General features: G+C 47.5%; 1 pseudogene across 1 annotated transcript; it reads left to right on the forward strand.

Annotated features, from left to right (window-relative positions):
* Positions 1-428: 428 nt before the first annotated feature.
* On the forward strand, positions 429-14304 carry LOC308047308 (ral guanine nucleotide dissociation stimulator-like 1; annotated as a pseudogene). Its single transcript has 12 exons — positions 429-464; positions 1785-2066; positions 2755-2856; positions 5147-5355; positions 6739-6815; positions 10254-10438; positions 11862-11986; positions 12596-12811; positions 13225-13328; positions 13661-13745; positions 14119-14205; positions 14293-14304. The product of its transcript is annotated as a ral guanine nucleotide dissociation stimulator-like 1 (transcript).
* The last annotated feature ends 4262 nt before the right edge of the window (positions 14305-18566 follow it).

Below are 18566 nucleotides of genomic sequence, written 5' to 3' on the forward strand. Positions count from 1 at the left end.
TTTGGTTCATGTTTGCAAGGTCCAGGAGTAAAATCGAAGCGTGCGGTGCGTGTGCGTGAAGCAGCTCGCGGGAGCGCCCGTCCCGCACTCTGCAGCAGCACAAGTTGTGTCCCACGCACAGTTCGATCCCCACGCTCCCAGCTCGGTCCGTCTGCCCCTGCCCGCGGTGTGTCCGGCTGAGCCCGGGGTTCAACTGCAGGCGGGCTGGGGGCGGGGCAAGGGGGCGCGCGGGGGAGCTGCGGCGACCTGCAATTGGCTGGCTGTGGGCGGCACGTGCTGCCGCGCGGCCGCGTCCGGGCGCCGCGGTGCCGCCGGAGCCGTTGCCGCCGTTGCCGTCGGGCCGAGCGGTCGGTGCGAGAGAGAGAGAGCGGGAGCGCGGGGCTGGCGGAGCCGGCAGCAGCTCTGCCTTCGGACGCGGACACAGCGCCATGTACGGGATCAGCTGCGGGCCCTGCTGCGGACGGGTATGAGCAAGGCCGGGCCCCGCCGCCCGCCCTCCCCTGGGCCCTGCCGCCCTCCCTCCCCCGGGCCCTGCCGCCCTCCCCTGGGCCCTGCCGCCCTCCCTCCCCCGGGCCTGCGGGGGACACGGGGCTGGCGGGTGGCAGCACGGAGTGCCAATGTAATAAACAATTCTAAGAGTTAGAGATGTTTGTTCATTAAAGCTTCTTAAAAGGAAACGCTCAGGGGTTATTGTGCAACAGGGGAAGCCCCTGCCCTTTGTTATGCAATTGCCTTAAATGTTCGATCCTCTAAAGGTGGGGGGCAGGGGTAGGTGAGAAGATCGGAGATTAACTGCCTGGCAACAGAGGACACATGCGCAGAAAGAACGAGTGAGGTGGCACCCTGAGCAACGAACCGGGACTGTCGGCCCTATAAAAAGTTCGGAAGAAGTTCTTCCCGCGCGCGCCACTGGGGGAGCGGAGACTCCGCGGCAGCCCAGCGCTGTTTTTGCTTATTCCGTTGAACTCCATCGGGAATGAATTTCTGTTATTCAAGTTAATTTCGAGTCAAAATTTATTACACCAAGAGAAGGGTGTTTGTGACTGCTCCCGAGTGACAGGATGAGAGGAAACGGCCTCCAGTTGTGCCGGGAAGGTTCAGGTTGGGTCTTGGGAACATTTCATTAATGTTTACAGATATATAAAGGGTGGGTGTCAGGAGGATGGAGCCAGGCTCTTCTTGGTGACAACCAGTGACAGGACAAAGGGTAATGGGTACAAACTGGAACACAGGAGGTTCCACTTAAATTTGAGAAGCAACTTGTTCCCAGTGAGGGTGTCAGAGCCTGGCCCAGGCTGCCCAGGGGGGTTGTGGAGTCTCCTTCTGTGCAGACATTCCAACCCGCCTGGACACCTTCCTGTGTAACCTCATCTGGGTGTTCCTGCTCCATGGGGGGTTGCACTGAATGAGCCTTCCAGGTCCCTTCCAGCCCCTCACATTCTGGGATTCTGTGATTTCTTCCCAGAAAGGGTTGTAAAGCACTGGAACAGGCTGCCCAGGGCAGCAGTGGAGTCACCATCCCTGGAGGGGTTGAACAGATGGAGATGAGGTTCTGAGGGGTTGTGCTGGAGGGGTGGGTGGTTAACGGTTGGACTTGATGACATTAAAGGTGTTTTTCAACCAAAGTCATTCTATGATTCTGTCATACAATCTATTTTTTGTATTGTAATAGTGCCTGAAGGTCAGGGTTCATATGATCTAGTCCTGGTACTTTTGCAAGGACATTAAAAGTAAACGTATTGCTATCTGTAATTCAAAACTGCCTTTCTGTTGTTTTCTAACAGGCTCGGAATTTCTCCTTTCAGAACCTGTCTCTTTGGAGATGTTGGAGGAGACAAAGGAGGACACCCAGGAGGAAGACACACGAGGAAGATGTGGAGCCTCTGCACAGCCTTCAGGAGAGTCTGACGAAGCCAACAGAGGAAGATGTGGAGACCCCAGAGCGCATTGAGGACAGTCCAAGCAAGATGAGAGAGGAAGACGTGGAGACTCCAGAGCGTGTTGAGGAGACTCCAAGCAAGCCAACTGAAGAAGATGTGGAGGCTCCACAGAGCCCTGAAGAGAACGTGAGGAAAGAACCTGGGGAAGATGTGGAGGTTCCACAGAGCGTTCAAGAGCCAAGTTGCTGGTGTACAGGCAGTTCTATATGACTAGGGGATATTTTAGAGATAAAGGAGGTAAAAGCAAACCGAAAAGCAACGCAAAAAACCTCAAACCCCAGCCTCCCCAAACCCGTATTTTGTTGCACTGCACTTAGAAGAAATCCTTTCTAATTTAGTTATTGCTGTGCTTAAGGCTGTGGTGGTTAGTAAAGCCCTGAAATTTTAATTGTTCAAGTGGTATGTATGATGAAAAAGCATTCTGTGGTTGCTGAGGGACCAGTGTATGTATTTCTAAAGTAAATTGTTACATCGGTTTTTACAATTCTCTTGTTCTTTGCTCCTCAGCATGTATCAGCATGTTAATGCAGTGGCTGTTAGTGCTGGGGTTCAGGAGATCTAGACTCTCTGGTTTAATTCTTACCTCTTTCATTGGCTTGTACAGTAATTTGTGCACTCAGCTCCTCTCTACTTTTATTTATAAGTCCAAAAAACTGCAGGTAACTAAAGGCAGCTAAAAAGTGGCAACTGAAGTGAGTGTTTTTGAGGTGGTTTGAGATCCTGGTGCTGGCATGCTGCCGTCTGCAGCTGGTGCTTGTGCAGGGACCCTGTTCCTTTCTCTCTTACTTGTTTTTCTTTGCCCTTTTCCTGGCAGAGCACAACTGAGGATGGGGGTGGAGAAGGAGCTGTTGACTGTGACATCCTGAAAAGAGTGCAGATCCAGCAGACTGACGAGGAAGGAGCAAGATGGCTCCGGGTAAGTCAAGCTGGTGCAGTGGCATTTCGCATGGCTGCTTGTGGACTTTGGAGCATGTTCCAGGGAGCTGAATTCCACAGGGATTGTCATGATATCAACTTTTAGCACTGGTTGCTCTCACTATTAAAAAAAAAAACAAAACAAAACAACCCAAACCAACAAACCACCAAAGCTGTGTGTCTGGATCATCTGAAATAACTCTCTCCTTGTGTTGACTCTTCCTGTTTTCTTGATTTGTAAAAAAGATTTGGGTCAGAGGGTTCTTAGTGCAGAAATAAGGGTTTAGCTTATGGCCTGAGAAGTTGAACATTTGTCGATTATTTTGCTCTGGCTGTAGCTCATTTCTGTTGTTAGGAACCTGTCTCAGATCTCCCTAACCAATAGTCTTGCTGTTTTGACTAATGAAGCTCTCTGAAAAGTCAGCAGAAACTTCCTCAAAACTTAAGTGAATACAGGTTTGGATCTTATTTTTGTATTGCTTTCTCAGCCAGTTGAGACATTGCCTTTCTGCAAGAATTACAGCTTTGTACTGTTTTTCAAAGGTATTTCCAAGCACGAAGGCTTTAGGGGTAAGTGCAATGAGCTGAAATGCACAGGCACTCAGTTTGGCAGCCTGCACCATTGTCAGGCCAAGTCCCCAGTGTCCTCGCTTCATTGCAGTCAGTGCAGCTGTGGCAGTTTGAGCCAGATAGTCAGGAGGTGGATAGAACTTTCGTGTTATGTTGTGATGTTTCTACATTTTGCTTTGGGATCAAAGGCAATAATATAAGAACTTGCTGTGGTGTAGTGTCCAGGTAAAGACTTTGAGTAGCAGATTTCCCATCTCTGCCTCCTGTTTTTACCAGGAAAAATATTAGAAAGTATTTTTTACCTCCTGTGCATTTCTCAGCTGATGGTTTTCTGCAAGAGGTGGGGACCATTTTGAGCATGTCTGTGTCCCATAAAGGTACTTTAGAAAAGCAGAATTTTTTTTGCATTTCAGTGTGTTGTTCTTTGTATGTAGAAGGAGTTTGCCAGGTCTTGGTCATATTCTCAAGGGAAGAGTTCTTAGTGATGCTGCATTTTTAGAGTGATTTGGAGGCTTTTCAGCCAAAAAACGTTAGATGGTAAATTATTGGGTGTGTCTGAGAGACATCAGTTTCAGTTCTAACTGAAAATTTTATAGAACGCCCTGTTGAAAGGAATATCAAAGTTTTTCTACATTTTGCGTGAGTTGGGCTTTATTACCAATTCATTTAAGTACTGAGAAGCTTGAAATCTTGCTTAGTAACTTCTTGTAGGGGTACCAGTAAGTGAAGGAACTTAGATCTTTTATGCTTCAAACATCCAGGGTTCTTGAACTGTTGGCCCTGTTATGAGAGAATGGTCAGTTTAAAAACCAGCTATAAGATTACAGCTTAAGCACTGGAAACACTTGCCTATTTAAATAGAAAAACATCTTTCTTATGTTTCAAAATTCGACAATGAATGAAAGCAAAAGACAAACAGGCTGTGACTGATGCAGTCATCCGCAGTTCCTTACATTTCCAAAGTGTGAAGCTTTCGTAGAAACAGCAAATTTCTTAGCTTGAAATTTAATATTAGACATCAAAGGATGGCAATCATAGCTGTTGTTTTTGTCGCTAAATATTGAGTGAAGCTTTAGACTTTAGCCACTACAGTGTTACGAAGTATTAAAAGCCATGGTAGTAGCTCATTATTGTGATAGATGATGCACAAAAGCACTGTCCTGTCTGAAAAGAACTTGCAGACTGAATATCAAGCGCTGCTTGTCTGTACCCATGTTGTCTCGGCTGCTGGTCGGTATCCAAGGCTGTGGTGTCAGTTTGGCAACAGTCTGATGTTTCTGAAGTTATTTGTAGACATCGAGGCAACAGAGGGTCTGAACAAAACTTGAAAAGACAAAGGTGACTGCTGAGAGACAATACCTCCCACTGTTTGAAGAGATGGAAACCTGTGACGCTTCCAGAAATTGTCCTACAGCTTATTTCTTTTAGATAATAATATGATAATTAGATAATAATGGGATCATAAGATAACTTGATAGCAGTTGGACTATATAATATTTTGTGGAGCATGTCAGAGAAATTTCTTGAAGATAAGCTTATTAAAATCCTGCAGTATTTGATACAGCATTTGATATTTGGAGAGCCAAAACTGACAAAATTGTTTAGTAACTAGAGATGGATTATTCCTGTGAAAAGATGGAATTTAATCTGTGTTTCATTGTGCAAGCTGTGTCAGGGATCCGGCTTCTGCCTGAGTTTTGTGCTTTGTTTCCACTTTGTAGGCTGAAGGGGACCAGTTACCTGCAGAGCACACTGTCAGCCAGGACGAGACGTGCAACAGCAGGACCTTAAAAGCTGGAACTTTGGAAAAGCTTGTGGAGAACCTTCTGACGGCTTTTGGGGAGAATGATTTTAAGTACATCAGCGTCTTCCTCTCCACATACAGGGCTTTTGCTTCCACCAGCACAGTACTGGAATTGCTCCTGGACAGGTAAGAGCCCGGACAGAATGGAAACTGAGCCATCGTTTATTAAACACGACAGGGGGATGTTGACTGGAATTTCTTCTACTACTTTTAGTGGACATGGACTTAATAAGCTGATGGACAGAGGTCAAGAATCCTGCAAAATTCAGGATTTCAGCATAAACATACAATGTGTAAATGCACGCTGCCCACATCCCAAATCTCATTAAAGCTTAGGCGCCAGGTGGGGAACCTGTGCGGAGTCTGACTGCTAAGGAACCAAACTGGGACCGACACAAGAAAATCAATACCGCTTTTCCCGTAGAAAGAAAAACAGTATGTGTGGGCTGTAAAGTCATACCTAGAATAGATTGCTACTTCTTCCATCTTGCAGTCACTTCTAAGTTTGATTGGTTTGTGGTGCTTTATGACCAGCCACTAAAATGTTCACACTCAGATGTATCATTAACTCCTCCTAAGCCGTATTTAACGAGGTGCAAGGTGCGGTTTGAAAGGAGGTGTTCCAGCTGGTGCGAGGGCTCTCCCTGTAGGTCTCTTAAGACTCAGTGTCCCCAGCTGAGCTCCCTATGGCTGTGTCTGCACCCCTCCTGTCAGAGGGACGACTGGTTTGCCTGATTTAGTCTGGGGTTGCTTTGCAGTGCATGGGGGTATGTACAAACCCTTGATCTCTGTCTCAGCTTCCCCAGCCACAGTGGAATTGTCCAACATGACATAAGACTGTTGAAACCTGAGTTCTTATTTTAAAGCCTTGGGCGGTGCTGAGGTTGTGAGCCGTGGCAGGGCAGAATAATGCTGCCTGCGAGGCACAGGCCTTGCCTGGTTAGGTAAGAGATTCGGCTTTGATGTTGGAGTTGTGCCCCTGGTTTCCTCTTTCCCGGTGGCATTTTCACAGCCCCACGGCCATGCCCACTCGTGACAGCTGTGCCAGTAATTTTGGCACAAGTGGACACTTGCCACCTAGAAAACTTGGTGTGGACTCACCCTTGGAGTGGGAAGGAATGGCAAATACTGCAGAAACAGAAGCTGTGTTGGAGAAAGCGGTTATGTTCCAGCCTCCTTATGTGCTGGATTGTTGCTCTGGGAAAGGCTGAGTGAAAATGGGCAGAAAGGGTCTTGGAGCTGTGAGCAGAGCAACCGTTTTGGTTGATTCCTCCTCTGCGCAGGCTGCTTCCTATGAATTAACAAGCTAGTTTGGAAGATGCTGGCTGTTTCTTTAGGATTTTTTTCCTCTTCAAGCTCCTTAATTTTGCTCAACTCTTAGATTCCACATTTGCAGTTTGAGCTAGAAACACACTTTAGTTGTTTATGTTAATTGTATATGAATTACACGATTTGGGATTTTGCTTTCACTCAGTAGAGGTTCCTCTAAACAGCCATCTCATTTTTCAGATATGGAAACCTGGAGATGCAGGCTCCGAAGAAGTTGGAAACCAGAATTCCCCTGAATCCGCCACAGTGCTCAGTATGTAAGTTTGGTTTTTGCACCGCCCAGCGAGCCCCAGTCAGGGGCAGGAATTAGCTGGGCTCATTTGGAGAGCTTTAAACTAGGCTCGAAGGGGGATGGGGTTGTAGCTGGGCTTGTCCCAGTGGGGCAGCATTCTAAAACTGATGAGGACCAGGTGGCCTCCTATGCTCCTAGGGAGAAATGGGAGTGCTCTGCTCGCTCCCTGAAATGCCTGTACACCAATGCGCGCAGCATGGGGAATAAGCAGGAGGAGTTAGAATCCTATGTTCGACTGGGAGATTATGACCTGGTGGCAATTACAGAAACATGGTGGGACAGTTCACATGACTGGAATGTGGTCATGGATGGCTATGCCCTTTTCAGAAAAGACAGGCCAGCCAGGCGTGGTGGTGGAGTTGTTCTCTATGTGAGAGAGCAACTACAGTGTACTAAATTCTGCCCAGGAGTGGATGATGAGCGAGTTGAGAGTGTATGGGTCAGGATCAAGGGGCAGGCTGGCAGGGGTGACACTGTTGTGGGCGTCTGTTACAGGGCACCAGATCAGGCTGAGGAAGTTGAGGCCTTCTATGGGCAGCTGAGAGTGGCCTCACAGTCACAGGCCCTGGTTGTTGTGGGTGATTTTAACTTCCCTGATGTTTGCTGGAAGGACCATTCAGCCAGCCAGCCACAGTCCAGGAGGTTCCTCCAGTGCATTGATGAGAACTTCCTCATGCAGATGGTGGAGGAGCCGACTAGGAGAGGTGCACTGCTGGATCTCATCCTCACTAACAAGGAGGGTCTGGTCGAAGCAGTAAAGGTTGAGGGCTGCCTGGGTTGCAGTGACCACGAGATGGTGGAGTTCAGCATCTTGTGTGGCAGGAACAGAATAGCAAGTAGAATTGCAACCCTGGACTTTAGCAGGGCTAACTTTGGCCTTTTCAAGCAATTGCTGGGGGAAATCCCATGGGCAAGACTGCTTGAAGGAAAAGGGGCCCAAGAGAGCTGGATTGCATTCAGAGATTGCTTCTTCCACGCTCAGGATCAGAGCATCCCCACACGTAGGAAGTCAAGGAAGGGAGCCAGGAGGCCTGCGTGGTTGAATAGGAATCTATTGAGTAAGCTCAAGCAGAAGAGGAGAGTTTACAGGTCATGGAAGCAGGGGCTGGCCAGTTGGGAAGAATATAAGGCTGCTGTTAGAGGATGTAGGAAGGCAGCTAGGATAGCCAAGGCCTCCTTAGAATTACAGCTGGCGAGAGGGGTCAAGGACAGCAAAAAGAACTTTTTCAAATACATAGCGGATAAAACTCATACCAGAGGCAATGTAGGCCCACTGAGGAATGGGGTGGGTGCCCTGGTGGCGGAAGATACAGAGAAGGCAGAATTACTGAATGCCTTCTTTGTCTCTGTCTACTCTGCTGGAGGCTGTCCTGGGGAGCCCTGTACCCCTGAGACCCCAGATGAAGCCAGGTCAATGGAGGAGCTTGCTTTAGTCGATGAGGACTGGGTTAAGGAGCAATTAAATAGACTGGACATCCATAAATCCATGGGTCCAGATGGGATGCATCCGTGAGTGCTGAGGGAGCTGGCTGAGGTCATTGCTGGACCGCTCTCCATCGTCTTTGCCAAGTCCTGGGAAATGGGAGAGGTGCCCGAGGATTGGAGGAAAGCAAATGTCACTCCAATCTTCAAAAAGGGCAAGAAGGAGGACCTGGGTAACTATAGACCGGTCAGCCTCACCTCTGTCCCTGGGAAAGTAATGGAACAACTTATCCTTGGTGCTATCTCAAGGCATATCAAGAATAAGAAGGTTATTAGGGGCAGTCAGCATGGCTTTACCAAGGGTAGGTCATGCTTGACCAACCTCATAGCCTTTTATGAGAATGTTACAAGGTGGATGGATGATGGCAGAGCCGTGGATGTGGTCTACCTTGACTTCAGTAAAGCCTTTGACACAGTCTCCCACAGCATCCTAGTTGCTAAGTTGCGGAGGTGTGGTCTAGACAATAGAGTAGTGAGGTGGGTTACAAACTGGCTTAAGGAGAGAAGCCAGAGAGTGGTAGTCAATGGTGCGGAGTCTAGTTGGAGACCAGTATCTAGTGGAGTACCTCAGGGGTCAGTACTGGGGCCAGTATTATTCAATATATTCATTAACGACTTAGACGAGGGAATAGAGTGTACTATCAGCAAGTTTGCTGATGACACTAAGCTGGGAGGAGTGGCTGACATGCCAGAAGGCTGTGCTGCCATCCAGCGAGACCTAGACAGGCTGGAGAGTTGGGCGGGGAATAACCTAATGAAATTTAACAAGGAAAAGTGTAGAGTCCTGCATCTGGGCAGGAACAACCCCAGGTTCCAGTATCGATTGGGAAATTACATATTAGAGAGCAGTGTAGGGGAAAGGGACCTGGGGATCCTGGTGGACAACAGGATGACCATGAGCCAGCACTGTGCCCTTGTGGCCAGGAAGGCCAATGGCATCCTGGGGTGTATTAGAAGGGGGGTGGTTAGTAGATCAAGAGAGGTCCTCCTTCCCCTCTACTCTGCCCTGGTGAGACCACATCTGGAATATTGTGTCCAGTTCTGGGCCCCTCAGTTCCAGAAGGACAAGGAACTGCTGGAGAGGGTCCAGTGTAGGGCAACCAAGATGATTAAGGGAGTGGAGCACCTCCCTTATGAGGAAAGGCTGAGGGAGCTGGGTCTCTTTAGTTTGGAGAAGAGGAGACTGAGGGGTGACCTTATTAATGTTTATAAATATATAAAGGGTGAGTGCCATGAGGATGGAGCCAGGCCCTTCTCGTTGGCAAACAATGATAGGACAAGGGGCAATGGGATCAAGCTGGAACACAAGAGGTTCCACTTAAATCTGAGAAAAAACTTCTTCTCAGTAAGGGTGACAGAGCACTGGAACAGGCTGCCCAGGGGGGTTGTGGAGTCTCCTTCTCTGGAGACATTCAAGACCCACCTGGACATGTTCCTGTGCAACCTCACCTAGGCGTTCCTGCTCCAGCAGGGAGATTGGACTAGATGATCTTTTGAGGTCCCTTCCAATCCCAAACATACTGTGATACTGTGTTGGAGGAGGACGTGGGCAGCAGAGCTGTTGTTTCCTTTGACAATTCACAGCTTCAAGGAGCTTGTGTAAAGGCTGAGTATCAACTGTCTCATAACCCATCCAATAATGCAACCCAGAGAAAATCTTTAGCTTTTTTTTAACGACTGTGCTGGTTTCTCAAGGTGTAATTGAAGAAGCAGCCTTTAGTTTCCTATGAAGTAATATCTTAATAATATTTCTTGCATAAAAAGAACAAATTAAATTCTATGCTCAAAGAAGTGTCCATACTGCCTTCACATGGGGGATGAATGTCTCAGTGTTTCTGTTATTATATTAGATCCAGATCCATAAGATTGCATCAATACCTGCTGTATACAACCCATGTGTTCTCTCTGAATTTGCTCACAGTGTGATCACATCGATTTTACAAGCCTGGCTCGATTAATGCACCAAGGATTTCCAAGAGCCACCGGACTACGTCTGTCTGATGAAGGTGCTGGATTATATGAAGAGGAACATACCCGGCTCTGACCCGGAGAAGAGGGTGCAGAACCTCTTGGAGCAGTTCCAGAAAGAAGAACTGGAAAATGACGGTGAAGTACCTTTCTCTGTGTGTTCTCCCAGCATCAAGCCTGACACATCCCCTTATCCTGGGCAGAAAGCTTCCTGTGCCGTGAGCTGAAAAGTCGTAGGAGCTCACGTAGTGTGTGAATGAGAACTAGAATCAACTTCCAGCTTTAGCAGAGGGGCGAGAGGGCATAAGTTGTGTAATAAGGAATAAAGGAAATGACAAAGAAAACCAATTTAATCCCATGAAAATCCTATCTGCCAGATGTTCCAGAAATACCATGTGAATGCACAGTACTGTGAAATATCCATCCGTGCCTGGTGCTGTCCTTTCCTGGGTTTGGTTCCCACGAACCACACCAGGCGAGCTCAAAAGAGCTCTGTTTAGATGCCTCTGGTGTTCCGAGTGTCCTGGTTTTGGTTAAGCAAGACCAAATGTCTTTGAGTGAATTTTTCTTTCTGCTAAGTTCTTCTATGTGCATTTTTCTCAAGTTGGCTGTGTGTTTTTCAGACCCCTTTGGCTCTGGAGTGGATAACGGTAGGACCGGTGTCCAGAAAAGGCCCAGGTTTAGACTTAGTGCTGCGACAGCCAAGGCTGCTGATAAATTTTTTACATCCCGTGAGAGGGGTGGACTTGCAGGGAGGGGTGGCCAGAACAGGTGACCCAAAGTGGCCAGCTAGGTAGGTATTCCATGCCATCCATGTTGTACAGCATCTAGAACTGGGAGATCACCAGGGTCTCGCTCTCTTCATCCATGGCCAGCATCTGAAGAGGACCCTGCCTGCGATCCTAGGCCTGGTTCCAGGCCTTGCAGCCCTGAATCCAGCTCTGGTTTACTGCCGAGTCCAGCCAAGGGCATCGTGGTGCCTGTCCTGCAGCTGCTGGAGCCATGATTGGTTTCGTATCTTTTGCATAACTTCCTCTCCTCATTAGTATTACTAGCAAAGCATGTTTTAACTTTCCAACTGGTCTCTCTCCCTTCTCCTCTCCCCTTGAAATCTGGATATAAGAGCATTCCCAAAGCAATATTTTGGGGGTATAATTGCAGTCTTGTCTCTTTGCAGTTCAGCTTTTTTTCAGACTATAGAATGGATAAATACTGACAAGTAGATTATAAAAAATCTGGAGTGTTAATAAGGAATTGTTGTTGGTGGGATGGTGGTTTTTTTTCCTTCCAAAGAATGGTGAGTGAATGGGTTAAGGCACTTCTCAGCTAAGAGACTGTGAACAGCTCAGTTCTCTCTGTTTCTTTTTCTTCCACTTCCTCTTTGCCAATTTAATCTTCTGATCCTTATCTTTCTCACTAAAACATGCAGCACGCTGAGGCCATTACACCAGGCAGGACCCTTTGCATGTTCTGCTATTAGATGTAGTGGTTTTGGAAATATCTGCTTTGACAAATTGTTTATTGTGTAAATTTACTAACTCATGTTTTCCACACTGGACAGACGGGTTCCACAGCCTTTCTCCCTGTAACCCGGATGATGACGAGGAGCTGGAGATCAGCAGTCCAGAAGAATTCTCATTGTTCCAAGAAGAAATTGTGGCAGAACAACTGACATACATGGACATGGTATGTGGATCTCATACGTATCACTTGAAATGCTCGGGGAAACAGTTCTGGGCTTCTAATTTATTTTTTCTAAGAACAGCTCCGTTTCTAGGACACAGAGCTCAACTCTGCTTATTTATCCAAATTTGCTTCATTGATTGGGCTTTTCCTTCAGTTATTCTGAAGATGTTGTTTGTCTTTTTAAAGTGTGAATGTAGACTGTGTAGCCTTTTTTGCAAAGTGTAATATTTCACCCCTCAGAAATAGCATATTTTGGCTATATTTTAGGCTACCTCACCTAAAGATGTATAAGTACTTTTAACTGTACTGCTCCGAATTGGTTTGCTTGTATCAATCTCTTTCAAAAATATCATTATATAGAATTTTTTCACCTTGGTTATGCAAGTGATACAAAGGTGTCTCTTATTTTGCCAGGACTGTTTAGCTAACAGTTCTTTTACGGCATCAGTCCTAAAGGGTTATGGCAAAGTGTATATTTTAAACTAAGAGAAAACAAATATTTGCTTTCTAATACCATATTAGATTTAGATCCAAGTTGTACTGTAAACATGCATTTATTCCTGTGGGCAATAGAGATCCAGGCTGACTTGGACACCTGTTTCCCTGTAGACGCTCTTCAGGAAAGTTGTACCCCACCACTGTCTGGGCTGCGTCTGGTCCCGAAGGGATAAGAAGGAGAACAAGCACCTGGCAGGGAGCATCAGAGCCACCATCTCGCTGTTCAATGCTGTCGCCAACCACGTGGTCAGCACCATCCTGGAGAGCAAAGAGCTCGAAACACAGCAAAGAGCCAAGATCTTGGAGAATTGGATTCGTATTGCACGTGTAAAGCATTTATTGCCGACTGTTTAATGTTCCTTGTGCAGGTGCTGTGGAGCTGGGAGGGCAAAGGGGCGTTGTACACGTTGGGCCCAGGCCAGGGAGCAGCTGAGCTGTTGTTCTTTCTGGTTTTGACTGACTGTCCCTGTCACAACATATGCAGTGTTGCTCTTCCTCTCCTCACAGCTGTAGTTTGGGCAGCATCAACACAAATAGATGAAAGTGAGGAAGACAAGGTGTCCATCAAGTGTTTGGTGGCTGGAGAGGGGAGTGATATTTTTGGTGCTCGATATCTGTAGAGCTGCCTGCTTAGCAGGGAGAATGTGCAGCAAGCAGGACATGGGTCAGACAGAAGAGCACGGACCTATTGGTGATGCTGACATTTAATGCTCCTGTGTTTCTAACCGCTCCTTTCACAGGAATGCAGGATCCTGAACAACTTTTCTTCCCTGAAGGCCATCATTTCCGCACTGCAGTCCACTTCCATCTATCACCTGAAGAAGACCTGGGCCTGTGTTCCAGAGTAAGGCTGCCCTAGGCAAAGGCAAAAAACTCTGTGCTCTTTCTTTGTACCCATTTATCCACCTTTTTACAAGAATCTCATACCTGTGGTGTGATTGAGAACCCTCAGCAGGGTCAGCGTCCCTGAGGCATTTCTTTGTGTCAAATAGGGCCTGGGAGCACCAGAAGATCTCAGGAAGGTTCCTGGTAGATGTGCAGCCTGTCACTGGATGTGTTTTGGTGCTTTTATCTTTTATGTGCCAAACTGTTAATGATTCATGAGAAAAAATAGTACCGTGATCTGATTCAGAGTGCTTACAAATAACTTAAATGATTTAATCTTTTCCTGTACAGGGACATAATGCTGATGTTTGAAGAGCTTTCTGACATCTTCTCTGACCGCGACAACTTTTCGACAAGCAGGGAGCTGCTGCTGAAGGTGGGAATTAGCTTGAGTTGCAAGGCTTGTGATCTCAACCAAAGCCGAGCTCAGCCCTGTTTCTAACCAACTGAGCTCCTGTATGCGATGCTTTGAGGAAGACAGGTCTGTAAATCCTGGGCTTTTCTGTTGGGGCAAGAGGTGCCGTACTGCACAATTTGTACAAATGAGCACTTTGGCTTTATACCGCCCTGTACAGACATGAACCTCTGGCTAAGATACTAAGGATGATGTCATGAAAGCATCATTTACAAGAGCACTGTTTGGTGAAGCAGACTAGTTGTATTTTGTTCGCTTACACAGGAGTATTCTAGCATTCCAATTATTATTATTTCTCAGTCAATTAATCCACCATTGCTCTGATCGTTTGCAGGGAGTCACGCAAGGCGTGGTACCTTACCTTGGTACCTTCCTCACAGATCTCACGATGCTGGACACAGCCCTTCAGGACTATCTCGAGGTAATTTGGAGCAATTTTTGAAATCCTACATATCCTCCCTCCCTTCCCGGCACTGTGTCTGCTCCTCTGTCTTCCACTGGGTTCTAGTGCAGTTCTTAAAAATGGAGGAGTCTATTTAAAAAATAGACTCAGGTACACAAAGTGCTGTGGTTTATCCTAGAGCGGGAAACAGGTATTTGTAGAAGCCTTTGCTCAGGGCAGGTTTGGCCTTTCCCTTGGTGTCGCTACTTCATCCTGTTTGTGATTAAATCCAACCGAGCTTGTGCTCTTCTCCTCTGATGCCTTCTCTGTCCTTCTAACAGGGCGGCCTGATCAGTTTTGAGAAGAGGCGAAGGGTAAGTGGAACGTTGACTATTCAGTGATCATTAGTTTCCTGACGCTCTCTGCTAGAGCGTTCTCTTGGCAAGGCCTGTTGTCTTTGCTTGGGTGTATCCAACAGCTGCTAATTTTAATACAGTTTGTGAGGAAGGAACAATCCCCGGCACGCTGTCAACCTCTGCTGGGCTGTGAGGGGCGGCGCTGGAAGAGAAATTCCTTTTAGATGTGGGCAGCAGGGGAAGCGGAGCTGCAGGGCACTCGCTGCCATGGGATTTACATCTGGCGTGTGCACATTCCCGCTGTTTGGCGTTCACGGGAACACGTTACACATGTGCGTTCTGTGTGCTGGGAAAGACTCAGACCTGCTGGTGTGAGACCTTTGTTTTCCACAAGATACAGTTTGTGACCATCTTCCTTGTGCTGCAGTAAATAGTTGCAGGTAAAGGGTGCAGAGAGCAAACCAGGTACCTGGGACTGAGAAATCAAGGCTCAGCATTTCCTTCCAGCCGGAGCCTTGTTGGCTGGAGATCAGTAGGAGCAAAGGTGCCGGGGTTTCCTCTGTCCGAGGGAAGTCATGCCAGATCTCTGCTCTGGGATCTGAAAGCAGATGTGGTTTGGCTGTGATGGAGCTGTTTTGTTCCCTCAGCTGCTCCCAGCTCCACAAACCACCGCTCGGACTTGCCGTGTGTGCAGAACCGCATGGGCCAGGGTAATGAGATACATGAGCTGCTCTGTGCACATCGGTCCAGCTTCACACAAACCAGCAGCAAAGCTGAACCGCGCTGAGTGCACAGCTCTGATTCTATAGCCCGCTCTAACATGAGGGGTTTTATGAATTATTTTTGCCAAGTGTGTGTGCAAGCAGAGTTAGGGAAAAGCAGCACCTTCCAGTCACACGTTAGGGGCAGCATTTTGTGTTTCTTTGGTGCAAGTGTGAGTGCACGACATGCAGAGCTGGGCAGGACCAGGCTGCTTTCATCACAGGCACCTTACAGAGTGTGATTCCTCTCTCGGCGCTGCTCTGGCCAGCGCAGGGGTGAGCGGGAAGGGTGAGCTGAAGAATTGCGTTGAGAAACTGGTTCTTGAAATAGTCTCTTCTTCAACTGAAACTGAACTTTGCGTCAAACTCAGTTTGTCCTGGATCTGTTGCTGTGTGTGTTTAGTATATGAATGAGTCTGGCTTTCTTTTTCTAATTAGGATTCCTATGTTATTATTTGTTTTCTTAGGAATTTGAAGTAATTGCCCAAATTAAGCTCTTGCAGTCTGCATGTAACAGCTATTGCATGACACCAGATGACAAATTCCTGCACTGGTTTAGGAGGCAGCAGCATTAAGTGATGAGGAGAGGTAGGGTCTCAGCCGAGCTGGTGAAGCAGCTTTTCTCCCCACGCAGGCAGGTTCTCTCAGCCTTGAGCTCTGTGCTACCAGGAGCTGCCGCGCTCTGCTGCTCCTGGAGAGTGGAAATACATACAGACGGATCTGCTTTCCTCGTTGTGGGGATACAGCCCTCTGTGAAATGGGAATAACCCAAGGTGTCTCAAATTTCTCAAATATTGCCACTTTGAGATATATAACTAATGGTATTGCCTGTTCTGCGGTTTCCGTCTTTCACGTGTAATTGAAGCAGCTGCTGGCAAGAGCATCACATCAGCCAAATCTCAAAAGAGCGTGGTGAAGAGATTCAGCCTGTGAGTACGACAGGGAGAGGGGGGGTTGATGTGTGCATGTGAACCAGAATAAATCAAACACCATCTGACAAACCTGGCTGGGGATCCAGAGCACTGCAGTGCTGTAAGGAGACACCATCAGCTAGAAATACATATTTCTGTCTGAAGTTGTCCCTTTCTATTGGTGTAAGTAGTCATGAGCATTATTGACTAAAGACATTAGAAATAACCCTAAGGTGTCAGACAAAGGAACAATTTTAGTGCTGGATTATAAATTCAATTAAAATTTGCAGTAGCAAAAGAGAGTAAATAAAGATAGAGTCTAATTTGATATACACATAGAAACAATAGGCCACTTGAGATAGGAAAACACAATGCTACGTCAGATTTTTGAAGCAAGTGACAGCTTTGCTCAGCCCAGCTCTGTTGTGCTTTCTTTTCTCCCCTAGGCCATTCCTGGGCTTGGGGGTGAGTGCCCACAGCACACCTGTCGAAGCGCAGCCCAAACCTGCTCCAGGTGGGAGCTCTGGGGACAGCACCGTCACATTTGTCACTCCCACCAACACTCCTGAGGAGCCTCAGCACAAGGTGGGGCCTGGGCCCTGTTTTCAGCACAAACAGCCCGTGCGAGGCTGCTGACGCTGCTGGCAGCCCCAGGCACTTGCCCAAGCCTGTGGGTCTTGACTAAAGCGTTGCTTGCAGTGGAGTGGAGGGACCTGAGCTCTGGGATAGGCTTTTTTTGTGGGGAAAGCTCATCTGCATAAGCCCAGCCTAATTCTGGGGCAGGCAGAGCAGCTGAGCAAGTGAGAAGCAGGTGAGGTCAGAGCTCGCCAGCCCTGTGGTTTGACCTGCCAGGAGCTGCCCAGAGGAAGCCTTGCCTGGGCTCAGTTCTGTTTCCAGGGAGCTTTGTCCTTTGACCTAAACTGCCTTAACTGGATTGTTGAAGCCCTTTTTAAGGATGTTTTGCTCATGGGTGTCATATCAGGGTTTAGCTTATGAATCTTTTAAATGAAATTGTACTAAATGTTCTTAAACCAAATGAAGCATGAGGTGCTGGACTCTGGCATCCATCAAAGGCTTAAACTGTTGAGCTGGAGCAGTTGTTAGTGTGATTTCGATTATTATGATTCCTCCAGAGCCTGGTTTATGAGAATACTTTCCTTTTTCTCTGCTGTGTAGCTCCCTGAAACCTCCTCCTCCTGTGCCACCGACCACACCACAGACACATCTTCTGTGGGGATGTCATCTTTGATCTCATCTCCTCCCTCGCTGCCATCTGATGCCAAGTGTTCCAAGAAGTGCCTCGACTCAGTGACACCGCTTACATCAAAAGAAGTGCCACCAGTGCAGCCAGCTTGTAACCAGCAGAATGGAGACACCTGCATCATCCGGACCAGCCTAGAAGGTGACAGAAGTGACAACATCTACAAGAGCATCCTGGTGAGTGGTGTGGAACAGCAAAATGCTGTTACTGTGGGTGATGTTTTCACCCCAGGTGACTTAAATGGTGCTTTTAGTTTTGGAAACACCTATTCACTGATCAAACCTCCCTGTCAGGGAAAATGACAAATGTTACAAATCAAAATGTGGAGCAGGGTCTGAATGAAAGGTTTGCAAAGAGCATCTCTCGAAGTTTCTGGTCTTGAAATTGGAGCTTGTATTTGATCAACAATGCCAAGTGAAGCATCCTCAGCAAGTGCCGGCTTTGCAGCTCCTGCTCTTCTGCCAGCGCCCACTGTTGTGTCTCCAGCTCAGCACTGGGGTGCGTGACTGTGACACAAGGCGCCGCTTCCGCAGTAGAGAGCAAACCCAGCTACAAGGCCCAAAATCTTTGCAGGATGTCAAAGGAAGTGTTTAGCACAGGAGACTGTGGATTAATGGATGTCTGCAAACAGCAGCTGGGGCAGCTATTGCTGTGGACTTTGGTGGCTGCTGAGAACAAGGTCTTGCCTCTCCAAGTGGTTGCTCAGGAGAGCAGAGATTGTGATTTACAGCTGCATCTTCTAGAACAGCGTCTGTCGTCTTGAAGTGAATCAACCACCACGTGTCACAAAGAGCATGTTTTAGTATCTGGCAGGATCTACAACTTAGTTACTAACCCATTGTAATTTTTCAGTTCTTGGAAGTCTTTCCAGGACCAAGCAGTCTGCAGAAAGACAGGCCTTTGCTAATTATTAAATCATTATAGACTGAATAAAGCAGAAGCTCTCATTGCAACTCTCTCTTTCCAGCTAACTAACCAAGAGAAGGCTCCTGCTGTCATCCAGAGAGCCATGGAGAAGCACAACCTGGAGTCTGGCTCAGCTGCTTACGAGCTAGTACTGATATCTCCGAGGACAAAGGTGGGGAAGCAGAACTCTGCTGCTGCTGCTTGA

The sequence above is a fragment of the Nesoenas mayeri genome (assembly GCF_963082525.1).
Source record: "Nesoenas mayeri genome assembly, chromosome: 18".
In the NCBI taxonomy this organism is placed as follows: Eukaryota; Metazoa; Chordata; class Aves; order Columbiformes; family Columbidae; genus Nesoenas; species Nesoenas mayeri.